Below are 16,716 nucleotides of genomic sequence, written 5' to 3'. Positions count from 1 at the left end.
CTCGCCCACTCTCTCTCTCACCCACTCTCACTCTCGCCCACTCTCTCTCGCCCACTCTCTCTCGCCCCCTCTTTCACTCTCACCCACTCTCTCTCGCCCACTCTCTCTCTCACCCACACTCTCTCTCGCCCACTCTCTCTCTCACCCACTCTCTCCCTCGCCCACTCTCTCTCTCACCCACTCTCACTCTCGCCCACTCTCTCTCGCCCCCTCTTTCACTCTCGCCCACTCTCTCTCGCCCACTCTCTCTCTCGCCCACTCTCTCTCTCTCGCCCACTCTCTCTCGCCCACTCTCTCTCTCGCTCAGTCTCTCCCTCGCCCGCTCTCTCTCCCCCACTCTCTCTATTGCCCACTCTTTCTCTTGCCCACTCTCTCTCGCCACCTCTCTCTCGCCCACTCTCTCTATTGCCCACTCTCTCTATTGCCCACTCTCTCTCTGCCCACTCTCTCTCTTGCCCACTCTCTCTCGCCCACTCTCTCTATTGCCCACTCTCTCTATTGCCCACTCTCTCTCGCCCACTCTCTCTCTCACCCACTCAGTCTGTCTTGCCAATCTCTCTCTTCCGCACACTCTAACCCGCCCACTCTCTCTCCGTCACGCACTCACTCTCTCTCTCTCTCTCGCCCACTCTCTCTCTCTCGCCCACTCTCTCTCTCGCCCACTCTCTCTCTCGCTCACTCTCTCTCTCGCTCACTCTCTCTCTCTCGCCCACTCTCTCTCTCGCTCACTCTCTCTCTCTGCCCACTCTCCCTCTCCTCACTCTCTCTCTCTCTCTCTCTCGCCCACTCTCTCTCTCTCTCTCGCCCCACTCTCTCTCTCGCCCATTCTCTCTCTCTCACCCACTCTCTCTCTCACCCACTCTCTCTCTCGCCCACTCTCTCTCTCACCCACTCTCACTCTCGCCCACTCTCTCTCTCTCTCTCGCCCACTCTCTCTCTCACCCACTCTCTCTCTCTCTCTCGCCCACTCACTCTCTCTCTCGCCCACTCTCTCTCTCTCTCGCCCACTCTCTCTCTCGCCCACTCTCTCTCTCACCCACTCTCTCTCACGCCCACCTTCTCTCTCACCCACTCTCTCTCTCGCCCACTCTCTCTCTCTCTCTCACCCACTCTCTCTCTCGCCCACTCTCTCTCTTTCTCTCGCCCACTCTCTCTCTCGCCCACTCTCTCTCTCTCTCGCCCACTCTCTCTCTCTCTCTCGCCCACTCTCTCACACCCACTCACTCTCTCGCCCACTCTCTCTCTAACCCACTCTCTCACACCCACTCTCTCTCTCGCCCACTCTCTCTCTCTCTCTCGCCCACTCTCTCTCTCGCCCACTCTCTCTCTCTCTCTCGCCCACTCTCTCTCTCGCCCACTCTCTCTCTCGCCCACTCTCTCTCTCACCCACTCTCTCTCTCGCCCACTCTCTCTCTCTCTCTCGCCCACTCTCTCTCTCGCCCACTCTCTCTCTCGCCCACTCTCTCTCTCGCCCACTCTCTCTCTCACCCACTCTCTCTCGCACCCACTCTCTCTCTCGCCCACTCTCTCTCTCGCCCACTCTCTCTCTCACCCACTCTCTCTCTCGCCCACTCTCTCTCTCTCTCACACCCACTCTCTCTCTCGCCCACTCTCTCTCTCTCTCTCTCGCCCACATCTCTCTCTCGCCCACTCTCTCTCTCTCTCTCTCGCCCACTCTCTCTCTCTCTCTCGCCCACTCTCTCTCTCGCCCACTCTCTCTCTCGCCCACTCTCTCTCTCTCTCTCTCTCTCTCGCCCACTCTCTCTCTCGCCCACTCTCTCTCTCTCTCTCGCCCACTCTCTCTCTCGCCCACTCTCTCTCTCGCCCACTCTCTCTCTCACCCACTCTCTCTCTCGCCCACTCTCTCTCTCACCCACTCTCACTCTCGCCCACTCTCTCTCGCCCACTCTCTCTCGCCCCCTCTTTCACTCTCGCCCACTCTCTCTCGCCCACTCTCTCTCTCACCCACTCTCTGTCTCGCCCACTCTCTCTCTCACGCACTCTCTCCCTCGCCCACTCTCTCTCTCACCCACTCTCACTCTCGCCCACTCTCTCTCGCCCCCTCTTTCACTCTCGCCCACTCTCTCTCGCCCACTCTCTCTCTCGCCCACTCTCTCTCTCTCGCCCACTCTCTCTCTCTCACCCACTCTCTCTCTCGCTCAGTCTCTCCCTCGCCCGCTCTCTCTCCCCCACTCTCTCTATTGCCCACTCTCTCTCTCTCCCCCACTCTCTCTATTGCCCACTCTCTCTCTTGCCCACTCTCTCTCGCCCACTCTCTCTATTGCCCACTCTCTCTATTGCCCACTCTCTCTCTTGCCCACTCTCTCTCGCCCACTCTCTCTATTGCCCACTCTCTCTATTGCCCACTCTCTCTCGCCCACTCTCTCTCTCACCCACTCAGTCTGTCTTGCCCAATCTCTCTCTTCCGCACACTCCATCCCGCCCACTCTCTCCGTCACGCACTCACTCTCTCTCTCTCTCTCGCCCACTCTCTCTCTCTCCCCCACTCTCTCTATTGCCCACTCTCTCTCGCCCACTCTCTCTATTGCCCACTCTCTCTCTTGCCCACTCTCTCTCTTGCCCACTCTCTCTCGCCCACTCTCTCTATTGTCCACTCTCTCTATTGCCCACTCTCTCTCGCTCACTCTCTCTCTCTCGCCCACTCTCTCTCTCGCTCACTCTCTCTCTCTCGCCCACTCTCCCTCTCGCTCACTCTCTCTCTCGCCCACTCTCTCTCTCGCTCACTCTCTCTCTCGCCCACTCTCTCTCTCTCGCCCACTCTCTCTCTCGCCCACTCTCTCTCTCGCCCACTCTCTCTCTCACCCACTCTCTCTCTCGCCCACTCTCTCTCTCGCTCACTCTCTCTCTCACCCACTCTCTCTCTCACCCACTCTCTCTCTCTCTCTCGCCCACTCTCTCTCTCGCCCACTCTCCCTCGCTCACTCTCTCTCTCACCCACTCTCTCCCTCACCCACTCTCTCTCTCGCCCACTCTCTCTCTCTCTCTCACCCACTCTCTCTCACGCCCACTCTCTCTCTCGCCCACTCTCTCTCTCTCTCTCACCCACTCTCTCTCTCGCCCACTCTCTCTCTCGCCCACTCTCCCTCTCGCCCACTCTCTCTCTCGCCCACTCTCTCTCACGCCCACTCTCTCTCTCACCCACTCTCTCTCTCGCCCACTCTCTCTCTCTCTCTCGCCCACTCTCTCTCTCACCCACTCTCTCTCTCGCCCACTCTCTCTCTCTCTCTCGCCCACTCTCTCTCTCGCCCACTCTCTCTCTCTCCCACTCTCTCTCTCGCCCACTCTCTCGCCCACTCTCTCTCTCGCCCACTCTGTCTCTCGCCCACTCTCTCTCTCTCCCACTCTCTCTCTCGCCCACTCTCTCTCTCACCCACTCTCTCTCTCGCCCACTCTCTCGCCCACTCTCTGTATCGCCCACTCTCTCTCTCGCCCACTCTCTCTCTCGCCCACTCTCTCTCTCGCCCACTCTCTCTCTCTCTCTCTCGCCCACTCTCTCTCTCTCTCTCGCCCACTCTCTCACACCCACTCTCTCTCTCGCCCACTCTCTCTCTCACCCACTCTCTCTCTCGCCCACTCTCTCTCTCTCTCTCTCGCCCACTCTCTCTCTCTCTCTCTCGCCCACTCTCTCACACCCACTCTCTCTCTCGCCCACTCTCTCTCTCCCACTCTCTCACTCCCACTCTCTCTCTCGCCCACTCTCTCTCTCTCTCTCGCCCACTCTCTCTCTCGCCCACTCTCTCTCTCTCTCTCGCCCACTCTCTCTCTCGCCCACTCTCTCTCTCGCCCACTCTCTCTCTCACCCACTCTCTCTCTCGCCCACTCTCTCTCTCTCTCTCGCCAATTCTCTCTCTCTCTCTCGCCCACTCTCTCTCTCGCCCACTCTCTCTCTCGCCCACTCTCTCTCTCGCCCACTCTCTATCTCGCCCACTCTCTCTCTCGCCCACTCTCTCTCTCACCCACTCTCTCTCTCGCCCACTCTCTCTCTCGCCCACTCTCTCTCTCTCTCACACCCACACTCTCTCTCGCCCACTCTCTCTCTCTCGCCCACTCTCTCTCTCGCCCACTCTCTCTCTCTCTCTCGCCCACTCTCTCTCTCGCCCACTCTCTCTCTCGCCCACTCTCTCTCTCGCCCACTCTCTCTCTCGCCCACTCTCTCTCTCACCCACTCTCTCTCTCGCCCACTCTCTCTCTCTCTCTCGCCCACTCTCTCTCTCTCTCTCGCCCACTCTCTCTCTCGCCCACTCTCTCTCTCGCCCACTCTCTCTCTCGCCCACTCTCTGTCTCGCCCACTCTCTCTCTCGCCCACTCTCTCTCTCACCCACTCTCTCTCTCGCCCACTCTCTCTCTCTCTCGCCCACTCTCTCTCTCGCCCACTCTCTCTCTCTCTCTCTCGCCCACTCTCTCTCTCGCCCACTCTCTCTCTCGCCCACTCTCTCTCTCGCCCACTCTCTCTCTCGCCCACTCTCTCTCTCACCCACTCTCTCTCTCACCCAATCTCTCTCTCTCACCCACTCTCTCTCTCGCCCACTCTCTCTCTCACCCACTCTCTCTCTCGCACACTCTCTCTCTCTCTCACCCACTCTCTCTCTCGCCCACTCTCTCTCTCTCTCTCGCCCACTCTCTCACTCACCCACTCTCTCTCTCTCTCTCGCCCACTCTCTCTCTCTCTCTCGCCCACTCTCTCACACCCACTCTCTCTCTCGCCCACTCTCTCTCTCACCCACTCTCTCACACCCACTCTCTCTCTCGCCCACTCTCTCTCTCTCTCTCGCCCACTCTCTCTCTCGCCCACTCTCTCTCTCTCTCTCGCCCACTCTCTCTCTCGCCCACTCTCTCTCTCGCCCACTCTCTCTCTCACCCACTCTCTCTCTCGCCCACTCTCTCTCTCTCTCTCGCCCCCTCTCTCTCTCGCCCCCTCTCTCTCTCGCCCACTCTCTCTCTCGCCCACTCTCTCTCTCGCCCACTCTCTCTCTCACCCACTCTCTCTCTCATCCACTCTCTCTCTCACCCAATCTCTCTCTCTCACCCACTCTCTCTCTCACCCACTCTCTCTCTCGCCCACTCTCTCTCTCGCCCACTCTCTCTCTCGCCCACTCTCTCTCTCACCCACTTTCTCTCTCGCCCACTCTCTCTCTCACCCACTCTCTCTCTCACCCACTCTCTCTCTCACCCACTCTCTCTCTCTCGCCCATTCTCTCTCTCTCGCCCACTCTCTCTCTCACCCACTCTCTCTCTCACCCACTCTCTCTCTCGCCCACTCTCTCTCTCACCCACTCTCTCTCTCGCCCACTCTCTCTCTCTCTCTCGCCCACTCTCTCTCTCGCCCACTCTCTCTCTCTCTCGCCCACTCTCTCTCTCGCCCACTCTCTCTCTCACCCACTCTCTCTCTCGCCCACTCTCTCTCTCACCCACTCTCTCTCTCGCCCACTCTCTCTCTCTCTCACCCACTCTCTCTCTCGCCCACTCTCTCTCTCTCTCTCTCGCCCACTCTCTCACTCACCCACTCTCTCTCTCTCTCTCGCCCACTCTCTCTCTCTCTCTCGCCCACTCTCTCACACCCACTCTCTCTCTCGCCCACTCTCTCTCTCACCCACTCTCTCACACCCACTCTCTCTCTCGCCCACTCTCTCTCTCTCTCTCGCCCACTCTCTCTCTCGCCCACTCTCTCTCTCTCTCTCGCCCACTCTCTCTCTCGCCCACTCTCTCTCTCGCCCACTCTCTCTCTCACCCACTCTCTCTCTCGCCCACTCTCTCTCTCTCTCTCGCCCACTCTCTCTCTCGCCCACTCTCTCTCTCGCCCACTCTCTCTCACCCACTCTCTCTCTCTCCCACTCTCTCTCTCGCCCACTCTCTCTCTCGCCCACTCTCTCTCTCGCCCACTCTCTCTCGCCCACTCTCTCTCTCTCTCACACCCACTCTCTCTCTCGCCCACTCTCTCTCTCTCTCTCGCCCACTCTCTCTCTCGCCCACTCTCTCTCTCTCTCTCGCCCACTCTCTCTCTCGCCCACTCTCTCTCTCGCCCACTCTCTCTCTCGCCCACTCTCTCTCTCTCCCACTCTCTCTCTCACCCACTCTCTCTCTCGCCCACTCTCTCTCTCTCTCTCGCCCACGCTCTCTCTCGCCCACTCTCTCTCTCTCTCTCGCCCACTCTCTCTCTCGCCCACTCTCTCTCGCCCACTCTCTCTCTCACCCACTCTCTCTCTCGCCCACTCTCTCTCTCGCCCACTCTCTCTCTCGCCCACTCTCTCTCTCGCCCACTCTCTCTCTCGCCCACTCTCTCTCTCTCTCTCACCCACTCTCTCTCTCGCCCACTCTCTCTCTCTCTCTCGCCCACTCTCTCTCTCGCCCACTCTCTCTCTCGCCCACTCTCTCTCTCACCCACTCTCTCTCTCGCCCACTCTCTCTCTCACCTACTCTCTCTCTCATCCACTCTCTCTCTCACCCAATCTCTCTCTCTTGCCCACTCTCTCTCTCACCCACTCTCTCTCTCTCGCCCACTCTCTCTCTCACCCACTCTCTCTCTCGCCCAATCTCTCTCTCGCCCACTCTCTCTCTCGCCCACTCTCTCTCTCGCCCACTCTCTCTCTCACCCACTCTCTCTCTCGCCCACTCTCTCTCTCACCCACTCTCTCTCTCACCCACTCTCTCTCTCTCGCCCACTCTCTCTCTCACCCACTCTCTCTCTCGCCCACTCTCTCTCTCACCCACTCTCTCTCTCGCCCACTCTCTCTCTCACCCACTCTCTCTCTCGCCCACTCTCTCTCTCTCGCCCACTCTCTCTCTCACCCACTCTCTCTCTCTCGCCCACTCTCTCTCTCACCCACTCTCTCTCTCGCCCACTCTCTCTCTCACCCACTCTCTCTCTCACCCACTCTCTCTCTCACCCACTCTCTCTCTCTCCCACTCTCTCTCTCACCCACTCTCTCTCTCTCGCCCACTCTCTCTCTCGGCCACTCTCTCTCTCTCACCCACTCTCTCTCTCACCCACTCTCTCTCTCTCGCCCACTCTCTTTCTCGGCCACTCTCTCACTCTCACCCACTCTCTCTCTCACCCACTCTCTCACTCTCGCCCACTCTCTCTCTCACCCACTCTCTCTCTCTCGCCCACTCTCTCTCTCTCGCCCACTCTCTCTCTCACCCACTCTCTCACTCTCGCCCACTCTCGCTCTCACCCACTCTCTCTCTCTCGCCCACTCTCTCTCTCTCGGCCACTCTCTCACTCTCACCCACTCTCTCTCTCACCCACTCTCTCACTCTCGCCCACTCTCTCTCTCACCCACTCTCTCTCTCTCGCCCACTCTCTCTCTCTCGCCCACTCTCTCTCTCACCCACTCTCTCACTCTCGCCCACTCTCTCTCTCACCCACTCTCTCACTCTCGCCCACTCTCTCTCTCACCCACTCTCTCTCTCTCGCCCACTCTCTCTCTCGGCCACTCTCTCACTCTCACCCACTCTCTCTCTCACCCACTCTCTCTCTCCCGCCCACTCTCACTCGCCCATTCTCTCTCCCTCGCCCACTCTCTCTCTCTTTCTCCCACTCTCTCTCACCCCCACTCTCTCTCGCTGACACCCTCTGTCGCCCACTCCCTTACTCTCTCCCACTCTCTCTCTCGCCCTCTGTCTCTCTCTCTCACATGCTCTCTCGCCCACTCTCTCTCTCTCGCCCACTCTCTCTCTCGCGCCCACTCTCTCTCTCTCTCCCACTCTCTCTCTCGCCCACTGTCTCTCTCTCTCTCATACACACTCTCTCGCCCACTCTCACCCTCGCCCGCTCTCTCACTCTCACCCACACTCTCCCGCTGCCCCCTCACTCACTCTCGCCCACTCTCTCCAACTCTCTCCTGCACCACCCTCACTCTCTCCAGCCCTTCGCTCTCACTTGCACTCTCTTTCGCTTACTCCCCTCTCTCTCACTTATCCCCGTCTGTCGCTCTCTCTCGCTCTTGCTCTATCTCTCTCTTGCTCTTCCTGTGTCATTCTCTCCCTTTTTTGCTCATCTGCTCTCACGCCATCTCCCCCCTCTCTTGCTCCCCCTTACTCCCCCTCATTGTCCCCTCTCCCTCACACTGTCTCATCTCCCCTCTCGTCCCCTCTCTCTCTCCCTCTCTCTCCCCCTCTCTCTCCCCCTCTCGTCCCCTCTCTCTCCCCCTCTCTCTCCCTCTCTCTCTTCCCCTCTCTCTTCCACTTCCTCGTCTCCCTCTCGCATCCCCTTTCTCTCCCCCTCACGTTCCCTCTCTCTCCCCCATCGCCCCCTCTCCCTCGTCCCCTCTCTCTCCCTCTCTCACCCCTGCTCTCTCCCCCTCTCTCTCCCTCTCTCGCCCCCATCATTCCCTCTCTCTCTCTCCCTGTATCGTCCCCTTTCTCTACCTCTCTCTCCATTTCTCTGCCTCCCTTGTCCCCTCTCTCTCCCACCATTGTCCCCTCTCTGTCCCTCCCTCATCCCCTCTCTCTCCCCCTCTCGTCCCCTCTCTCTCCCTCCTTCGTCCCCTCTCTCTCCCCTCTTGTCCCCTCTCTCTTCCTCCCTCGTCCCCTCTCTCTCCCCATATCGTCCCCCTTTCCCTCTCCCTCCCTCTCTCTCCTCCCATTGTCCTCTCTCTCTCTCTCTCTCGCTCTCTCCGTCATCCCCCCCTCTCTCCCTCTCTCATCCCCTGTCTCTCCCACTCTCCCTCACTCTCTCTCCCCGCATCGTCCCCTCTCTCTCCCCGTATCGTCCCCTTTCTTTCCCTCTCTCTCCTTCTCTCGTCACCCTATCTCTCCCCCACTCTCGTCCCCTCTCTCCCCCCCAAACGTCCCCTCTCTCTTCCTCTCTCATACCCGCTCTCGCCCCCCTCTCTCCCTCACTCGCCCCCCATCGTCCCCTCTCTCACCCTCATTCGTCCCCTCTCTCTCCCTCTCTTATCCCCACTCTCTCACCCTCTTGTCCCTATCTCTCCCACGTTGTCCCCTCTTTCTCCCTCTCTTCCTTCTCTCTCCGTCTCTCTCCATCTCTCTCCTCCATCGTCCCCTCTCTCCCTCTCTCGTCCCCTGTCTCAACCCCATCGTCCCCTCTCTCCCCCTCTCTCTTCCTCTCCCCATCCTTCCCTCCCTCTCCCCTCTCATTCCCCTCTCTCCCCATCGTCCCCCCTCTCTCTCATCTCTCTGCCCTCACTCTCTCCTTTCTCTCCCTCTCTCATCCCCTCTCTTTCCACCTCTCGTCCCCTCTCTCTCTCCCGCTCTCGTCCCCTCTTTCCCCCTCTCGTCCACTCTCTCTCCCTCACTCTCCCCCATCGTTCCCTCTCTCTCATGCTCTCGTCCCCTCTCCCCATCATTCGTCCCCCCTCTCTCCCACATCATGCCCCTCTCTCCCCCATCGTCACCTCTCTCTCCCCCTCTCGTCCCTCTCTCCCTACTCTCATCCCCTCGCTCTCCCCTCTCTCTCCCCATTCTCCCCTCTCTCTCTCCCTCTCTTTCCCCCTCTCGTCCTCTCTGTCCCCCGCCATTGCCCCCCCCTCTCTCACCCTCTCTCCCCTCTCTCCCTCCCCTCTCTGTCCCATTCACGTGTCCTCTCTACCTCTCTCGTCACCCCTCTCTACCCCTTCGTCCTCTCTCTCTCTCCCTCTCGTTCCCCCCTCTCTCCCCCATCGTCCCCTCTGTCTCCCCTCATTCTCTCCCCCATCATGCCCTCTCTCTCCCCAATTATCCCCTCTCTCTCCCTCTCTCTCCTCTATCTCCCTCACTCTCCCATCTCTCCCCCCCCATCGTCCTCTCTCTCCCCCATCATCTCCTCTCTCTCCACTCTCTCTCCCCCCTCTCTCTCTCCACATCATCCAGTCTCTCTCCCTCTCTCTCTCCCCTCTGCCTCCCCTCTCTCTCCTCCATCGACCCCTCTCTCTCCGTCTCTCTATCGCCCATCGTCCCCTCTCTCCCCTCTCTCTCCCCACATCGTCCCCTCTCTCTCACCCTCTCGTCCCCTCTCTCCACTTCTCTCGTGCCTTCTCTCCCCCATCATGCCCTCTCTCTCCCCCATTGTGCCCTCTCTCTCCCTCTGTCTCCCCCCATTGTCCCCTCTCTCCCCGTCCTTCGTACCCTCTCTCTTCACATCGTGCCCTCTCTTTCCCCCAGTCGTCCCCTCTCTCTCCCTCTCTCTCCCCCCATTGGCTCCTCTCTCTCACTCTCTCTCCCCTCTCTCCCTCTCTCTCCCCTCACTCTCCACACTCTCTCCCCTCTCTCCCCACATCGCCCCTCTCTCTCCCCCTCTCTCCCCCCTATCCTTCTCTCGTCCACTCTCTCTCCCCCTCTCGTCCACTAGCTCCCCCTCTCATCACCTGCTCCCCCCTCTCTTCCCTCTCTCTCTCTCTCATCACCTCTCTCCCTCTCTCAATCCTCTCTCTCCACCCTGGTCCTCTCTCTCTCTCTCCCCCTCTTGTCGCACTTCTGTTACACTCTCCCTCCTCCATCTCCCTGCCTCTCACTCCTCCAATCTTCCCCCATCGTCCCCTCTCTCTCCTTCTCTCGTCCCCTCTCTCTCTCCCCCCGTCCCCTCGCTTCGCCCTCTCATCACCTCTCTCCCCCGATCTCTTCCCCTCTCTCTCTCGACCACTCTCTCTCCGATCACGTCAACTCTCTCTCCCCTCTCGTCCCTTCTCACTGCCCTCATCCAATCTCTCTCCCCTCTCTCGTCCCCTCTCCCTCCCACCTCTCTGCCTCTCCCGTCCCCTCTGTCTCCCTCTCCCTCCCCGTCACCCCCATCGTCCCTGCTCTCTCCACCTTTCGTCCACTCTCTCTGCCCCATCATCCCCTCTCTCTCCCCCATCCTCCCATCTCTCTCCCTCTCACAACCCCCCTCTCTCAACCTCTCGTCCCCTCTCTCTCCCCTCAGCGACCCTTCTCTCTCATCCCCATCCCCACCCTCCCATCTCATCCCCTCTCTCTCCCCCATCCTCCCATCTCTCTCCCTCTCACAACCCCCCTCTCTCAACCTCTCGTCCCCTCTCTCTCCCCTCAGCGACCCTTCTCTCTCATCCCCATCCCCACCCTCCCATCTCATCCCCTCTCTCTCCCTCTCTCCTCCCCTTTCTCTCCCTCCCCTCTCTTTCTCTCTCTCGTCCCTTTTCTCTCCACCCTCATCCTCTCTCTCTCCTCCTCTTGTCCCACCTCTCTTGCCCTCTCTCTCCCCTCTCTCCCCACTCACTGCCCCCCTCCGCCCATCGTCCACTCTCTCTCCCCCTCTCGTCCCCTCACTACCCCCTCTCATCACCTCTCTCCCCTCTCTCTTCCTCTCTCTCCATCTCTCTCTCCTCCCTATCACCTCTGTCGTCCCCTCTCTCTCCCCCTTTCTCCCTCTCTCGTCCCCTCTCTCTCTCTACCGCCATCATCCCTCTCTGCCCCCTCTCTCCCCCTCTCTCTCTCCTCTCTCTACCCCCATCGTCCACTCTCACTCCCTCTCTCATCACCTGTCTCCCCCTGTCATGCCCTCTCTTTCCCTATCGTCCCCTCTCTCATCCCCTATTGTCCATTCTCTCACACCCCCATTCCCCCTCTCTGCCCCCTTGTCCCTTCTCTCTCCCTATCTCCTCCCCTCCCTCTCCCTCCCCTCTCTCCCCCTCTCTACTCCCCTCTCTCTCCCCCCCCTCCCTCTCTCGTCCCATCTCTCTCCACACTCGTCCTCTCTCTCTCCCCCTCTTGTCCCACCTCTCTTACCCTCTCTCTCCCCCCTCTCGCCCCTTCACACTCCCCCCTCTCCCCCCATCGACCCCTCTCTCTCCACACTCGTCCTCTCTCTCTCCCCTCTTGTCCCACATCTATTACCCTCTCTCTCACCCCTCTCTACCCCTCTCACCCCCTCTCTTCCCCATCATCCCCTCTCTCTCCTTCTCTCGTCCCCTCTCTTTCCCCCTCTCGTCTGCTATCTCCTCCTCTCGTCACCTGCTCCCCCTCTCTTTCCCCCCCTCTCTCTCGTCCCCTCTCTCTCTCGTCCCCTCTCTCTCCTCCTCATGTCACCTCTCTCCCCTCTCTCATCCTCTCTCTCCCCCTCTCATCCCCTCTCTCTCCCCACTCTCGTCCCCACTCTCTCCTTCTCTCTCCCCGTCACCCCCATCGTCCCCGGGCTCTTCCCCTCTCATCCCCTCTCTCTCCCCCATCATCCCTTGTCTCTATCCCATCCTCCCTTCTCTCTCCCACTCTCGTCCCCTCTCTCTCTCCCCCTATCGTCCCTTCTCTCTCACACCCGTTCACTCTCTCCTCTCTCCTCACCTCTCTCTCCCTCACATTTCTCTCCCCCTCTTGACCCTCTCTCTCCACCCTCGTCCTCGCACTCTCCCCCTCTTGTCCCACCTCTCGTACCCTCTCTGTCCCTCCACTCTCCCCCTCTCACTTCCCCACTATCCCCCCATCGTCCCCTCTCTCCCCTCCTCTCTTCCCCTCGCTCCCCCCTCTCATCACCTCTCTCCCCCACAACTTCCCCCCTCTCTATCTCTCGTCTCCTCTCTCTCCCCCTCTCATCCCCTCTCTCCCCTCTCTCGTCCCCTCTTCCTACCCCTCTCTCCCTCTTTCTTCCCCTCTCTCTCCCCATCACCCCCATCCTCCCCTCTCTTTCCCCCCTCTCGTCCCCTCTCTCTTCCACATCATCCCCTCTCTCTCCCCTTCTCCTCCCCTCTCTCTCCCCCTCTCGTCCCCTCCCTCTCCCCCTCTTGTCCCACTTCTGTTACCCTCTCCCTCCCCCTCTCTCCGCCTCTCACTCCTCCACTCTCCCCCCATCATCCCCTCTCTCTCCTTCTCTCGTCCCCTCTCTCTCCCCCCTCTCGTCCCCACGCTCCCCCCTCTCATCACCTCTCTCCCCCTCTCTCTTCCCCTCTCTCTCTCGTCCCCTCTCTCTCCCTCTCCCCTCCCCTCTGTCTCCCTCCCCTCTGTTTCCCTCTCTCATCCCTTCTCCCTCCACCCTCATCCTCTCGCTCTCCCCCTCGTGTCGCACCTCTCTTGGCCTCTCTCTCGCCCCTCTCTCCCCCCTCACTGCCCCCTCTCCCCCCATCGTCCCCTCTCTCTCCCCCTCTCGTCCCCTCACTACCCCCTCTCATCACCTCTTTCCCCTCTCTCTGTCTCTCTCTCGGCATTATCACCAATCTCGTCCCCTCTCCCTCCCCCTTTCTCCCTCCCTTGTCCCCCTCTCTCTACCACCATCATCCCCTCTCAGTCCCCTCTCTCCCCTCTCTCTCCCCTCTCTCTACCCCCATCGTCCACTCTCTCTCCCTCTCTCATCACCTCTCTCCCCCCTCATGCCTTCTGTCTCCCCCATCGTCCCCTCTCAAACCCCCTATCGTCCCTTCTCTCTCACCAACATCCCCACTCTGTCCTTGTTGTCCCCTCTCTCCCTCTCTCCCCCTCCCTCCCCTCTCTCTCCCTCTCTCCTCCCCTCTCTCTCCCTCCCCTCTCTCCCCCTCTCTCCTCCGCCCTCTCTCCCTCCCGCTTCTCTCCATCTCTCATCCCATCTCTCTCCACACTCGTCCTCTCTCTCTCCCCCTCTTGTCCCACCTCTCTTACCCTCTCTCTTCCCCCTCTCTCCCCTCTCACTCCCCCCTCTCCCCCATCGTACCCTCTCTCTCCACACTCGTCCCATCTCTCTCCCCCTCTTGTCCCACCTCTCTTACCCTCTCTCTCCCCGCTCTCTCCCCCTCTCACTTCCCTCTTCCCCCATCATCCCCTCTCTCTCCCTCTCTCGTCCCCCTCTCTCCCCCCTCTTCCCCTCATTCTGCCCCTCTTGTCACCTCTCTCACCCCTCTGTCTCACCTCTCTCTCCCCTCTCTCTCCCCTCTCTCTCCCTCTCTCGTCCCCTCTCTCCCCCACTCTCGTCCGCTACCTCCCCTGTCTCGTCCACACTCTTTCCCTCTCTCTCCCCCCTCTCATCCCCACCTCCCCACCTCTTGTCCCCTCTCTCCCCCCCTCTCGTCACCTCTCTCTCCCCACCTCGTCACCTCTCTCCTCCCCTCTCTCTCTCCTCTCTTGTCCCCTCTCTCTCCCCCCCATGGGCCCCTCTCTCTTTCCCTCTCTCTCCCCCTGTGCCCCCATCGACCCGTCTCTCCCGCCCATTCGTCCCCCTCTCTCCCCCTCTGGCGCCCTCTCTCTCCCCCCATCGTCCCCCTTCTCTCCCTCTCATCTCTCTCCTATTCCTCCCCATCGTCCCCTCTCTCTCCCCCTCTCGTACCTTCTCTCTCACCCCCGTCCCCCCTCAATCTCTTGTCCCCTCTCTCTACCTCTCTCATCCCCTCTAATTCCCCCCCTCATCCTGTCTGTCTCCCCCTCTTGTCCCATATCTCTTACACTCTCTCTCCCCCTCTCTCCCCCTCTCACTCCACCTCTCTCCCCCCATCGTCTCCTCTTTCTCCCCCTCTCGTCCCCTCACTCCCCCCTCTCATCACCTCTCTCCCTCTCTCTCCCTCTCTCTCCCCTCCCTCTCACCTCTCTCGTTCCCTCTCTCTCTCTCCCTCTCTCGTCCCCTCTCTCTCCCCCATCATCCTCTCTCTGCCCCCTCTCTCCCCCTCTCTCTCCCCTCTCTCTACCCCCATCTTCCCCCTCTCTTCCCCATCGCCCGCGCTCTCTCCCCCTATCATCCCTTCTCTCTCACCCCCATCCCCACTCTCTCCCCTCTCGTTCCCTCTCTCCCTCTCTCCTCCCCTCTCTCTCCCTCCCCTCTGTTTCCCTCTCTCGTCCCTTCTCTCTCCACCCACGTCCTCTCGCTCTCCCCCTCTTGTCCCACCTCTCTTGGCCTCTCTCTCGCCCCTCTCTCCCCCCTCACTGCCCCCCTCTCCCCCATCGTCCCCCTCTCCCCCTCTCGTCCCCTCTCTTCCCCATCGCCCGCGCTCTCTCCCCCTATCATCCCTTCTCTCTCACCCCCATCCCCACTCTCTCCCCTCTCGTTCCCTCTCTCCCTCTCTCCTCCCCTCTCTCTCCCTCCCCTCTGTTTCCCTCTCTCGTCCCTTCTCTCTCCACCCACGTCCTCTCGCTCTCCCCCTCTTGTCCCACCTCTCTTGGCCTCTCTCTCGCCCCTCTCTCCCCCCTCACTGCCCCCCTCTCCCCCATCGTCCCCCTCTCCCCCTCTCGTCCCCTCACTACCCCCTCTAATCACCTCTCTCCCCTCTGTCCCTCTCTCTCCCCTCCCTCTAACCTCTCTCGTCCCCTCTCTCTCCCCCTTTCTCCCTCTCTTGTACCCTCTCTCTACCCCCATCATCCCCTTTCTTGCCCCCCTCTCCCCCTTTCTCTCCCCTCTCTCTCCCCCTCTTGTACCTTCTCTCTCACCACCGTCACCCCCCTCCCTCTCTCGTCCCCCTCTCTCTCCCCCCTCCTCCTGTCTGTCTCCCCCCCTCTGTCCCCCTCCTCTCTGCCCCTCTCTCTCCCCCCCCTCCCCCCCTCTCCCCCCTCCCCCCCTCTCTCCCCCATCGTCTCCCTCCTCTCTCCCCCCTCTCGTCCCCCTCACTCGCCCCCCTCTCCCTCACCCCTCCCCTCTCCCCTCCTCCTCCCCCCCCTCCTCTCCTCCCCCCCCCCCCCACCTCCCTCCTCCCCCTCTCTCCTCCCCCCCTCCTCCCCTCCCCCCTCCCCTCTCCCTCCCCCTCTCCTCCCCCTCATCCTCCCCCCCCCCCTCTGTCCCCCTCTCTCCCCCTCTCTCTCCCCTCTCTCTCCCCCCCCTCGTCCCCCTCTCTCCCTCCCCCCCTCTCTCCCCCCCTCCTCCCCTCTCTCTCCCCCCGCTCTCCCCTCCTCTCCCGCTCTCGCTCCCCCTCTCTCCCCCTCTCTCCTCCCCTCTCCCCTCCTCCCCCCTCTCCCTCTCCCCTCCCCTCTCTCCCCCTCTCCCCCCTCCTCCCCCAGTCGCCCTCCTCTCTCCCCCCTCTCTCCCCCCGCTCACCCCCCTCCCCCCATCGCCCCCCCTCTCTCTCCCCTCTTCGTCCCCTCTCTCCCCCTCCCTCCCTCTTCCCCCCTCGCCCCCCCTCCTCATCCCTCTCTCTCCCCCCCTCTCGTCGTCGCCCTCTCTCTCCCCGTCTCTGTTCCCTCTCTCTCCCTCTCTAGCCCCCTCTCTCTCCCCTCTCTCGCTTCTCCCCTCTCTCTCACCCTCTCTCGTCCCCTCTCTCCCCCCTCTCGTCCCCTCATTCCACCCTCTCTGTCACCTCTCTCTCCCCTCACTCTCACCTCTCTCGTCCCCCCTCCCCTCCTCTCCCCCCTCCTCTCTCTCCCCTCTCTCCCCTCTCTCATCCCCGTCTCTCCCCCTCTCTTCCCCTCTCTCTCCCCCTCGTCACCCCTCTCTCTCCCCTCACTCTCTCGCCTCGTCCCGCTCTCTCCCTCTCGTCCACCTCTCTCTCCCCCCTCATCCCCTCTCTCCTCTCCCCTCTCTCCCCTCTCCTCCCTCTCTCCCCCTCTCTCCCTCTCTCTCCTCACCCCTCCATCTCTCCCCTCTCTCCTCCCCTCGTCCCCTCTCTCTCCCCTTTCCCTCTCTCTCTCCCCCTCTCTCTCCCCCTCTCGTCCCTCTCTCTCCCCCCATCGTCCCCTCTCTCTCCTCTCGTCCCCTCTCTCTCCCCTCCTCTCCCTCTCCCCCTCTCATCGTCTCTCCCCTCTCTCTCGTCCCCTCTCTCTCCCTCCCTTCGTTCCCTCTCTCTCCCCTTCTCTCTCCACCCTCTCTCTCGCCTCCCTCTCTCGTCCCACCTCTCTCTGGCACTCTCCTCTCGCCCCTCTCTCCCC

This window comes from Chiloscyllium punctatum, chromosome 50 (assembly GCF_047496795.1).
Source record: "Chiloscyllium punctatum isolate Juve2018m chromosome 50, sChiPun1.3, whole genome shotgun sequence".
Taxonomy (NCBI): Eukaryota; Metazoa; Chordata; class Chondrichthyes; order Orectolobiformes; family Hemiscylliidae; genus Chiloscyllium; species Chiloscyllium punctatum.
This window is presented reverse-complemented; position numbering follows the sequence as displayed.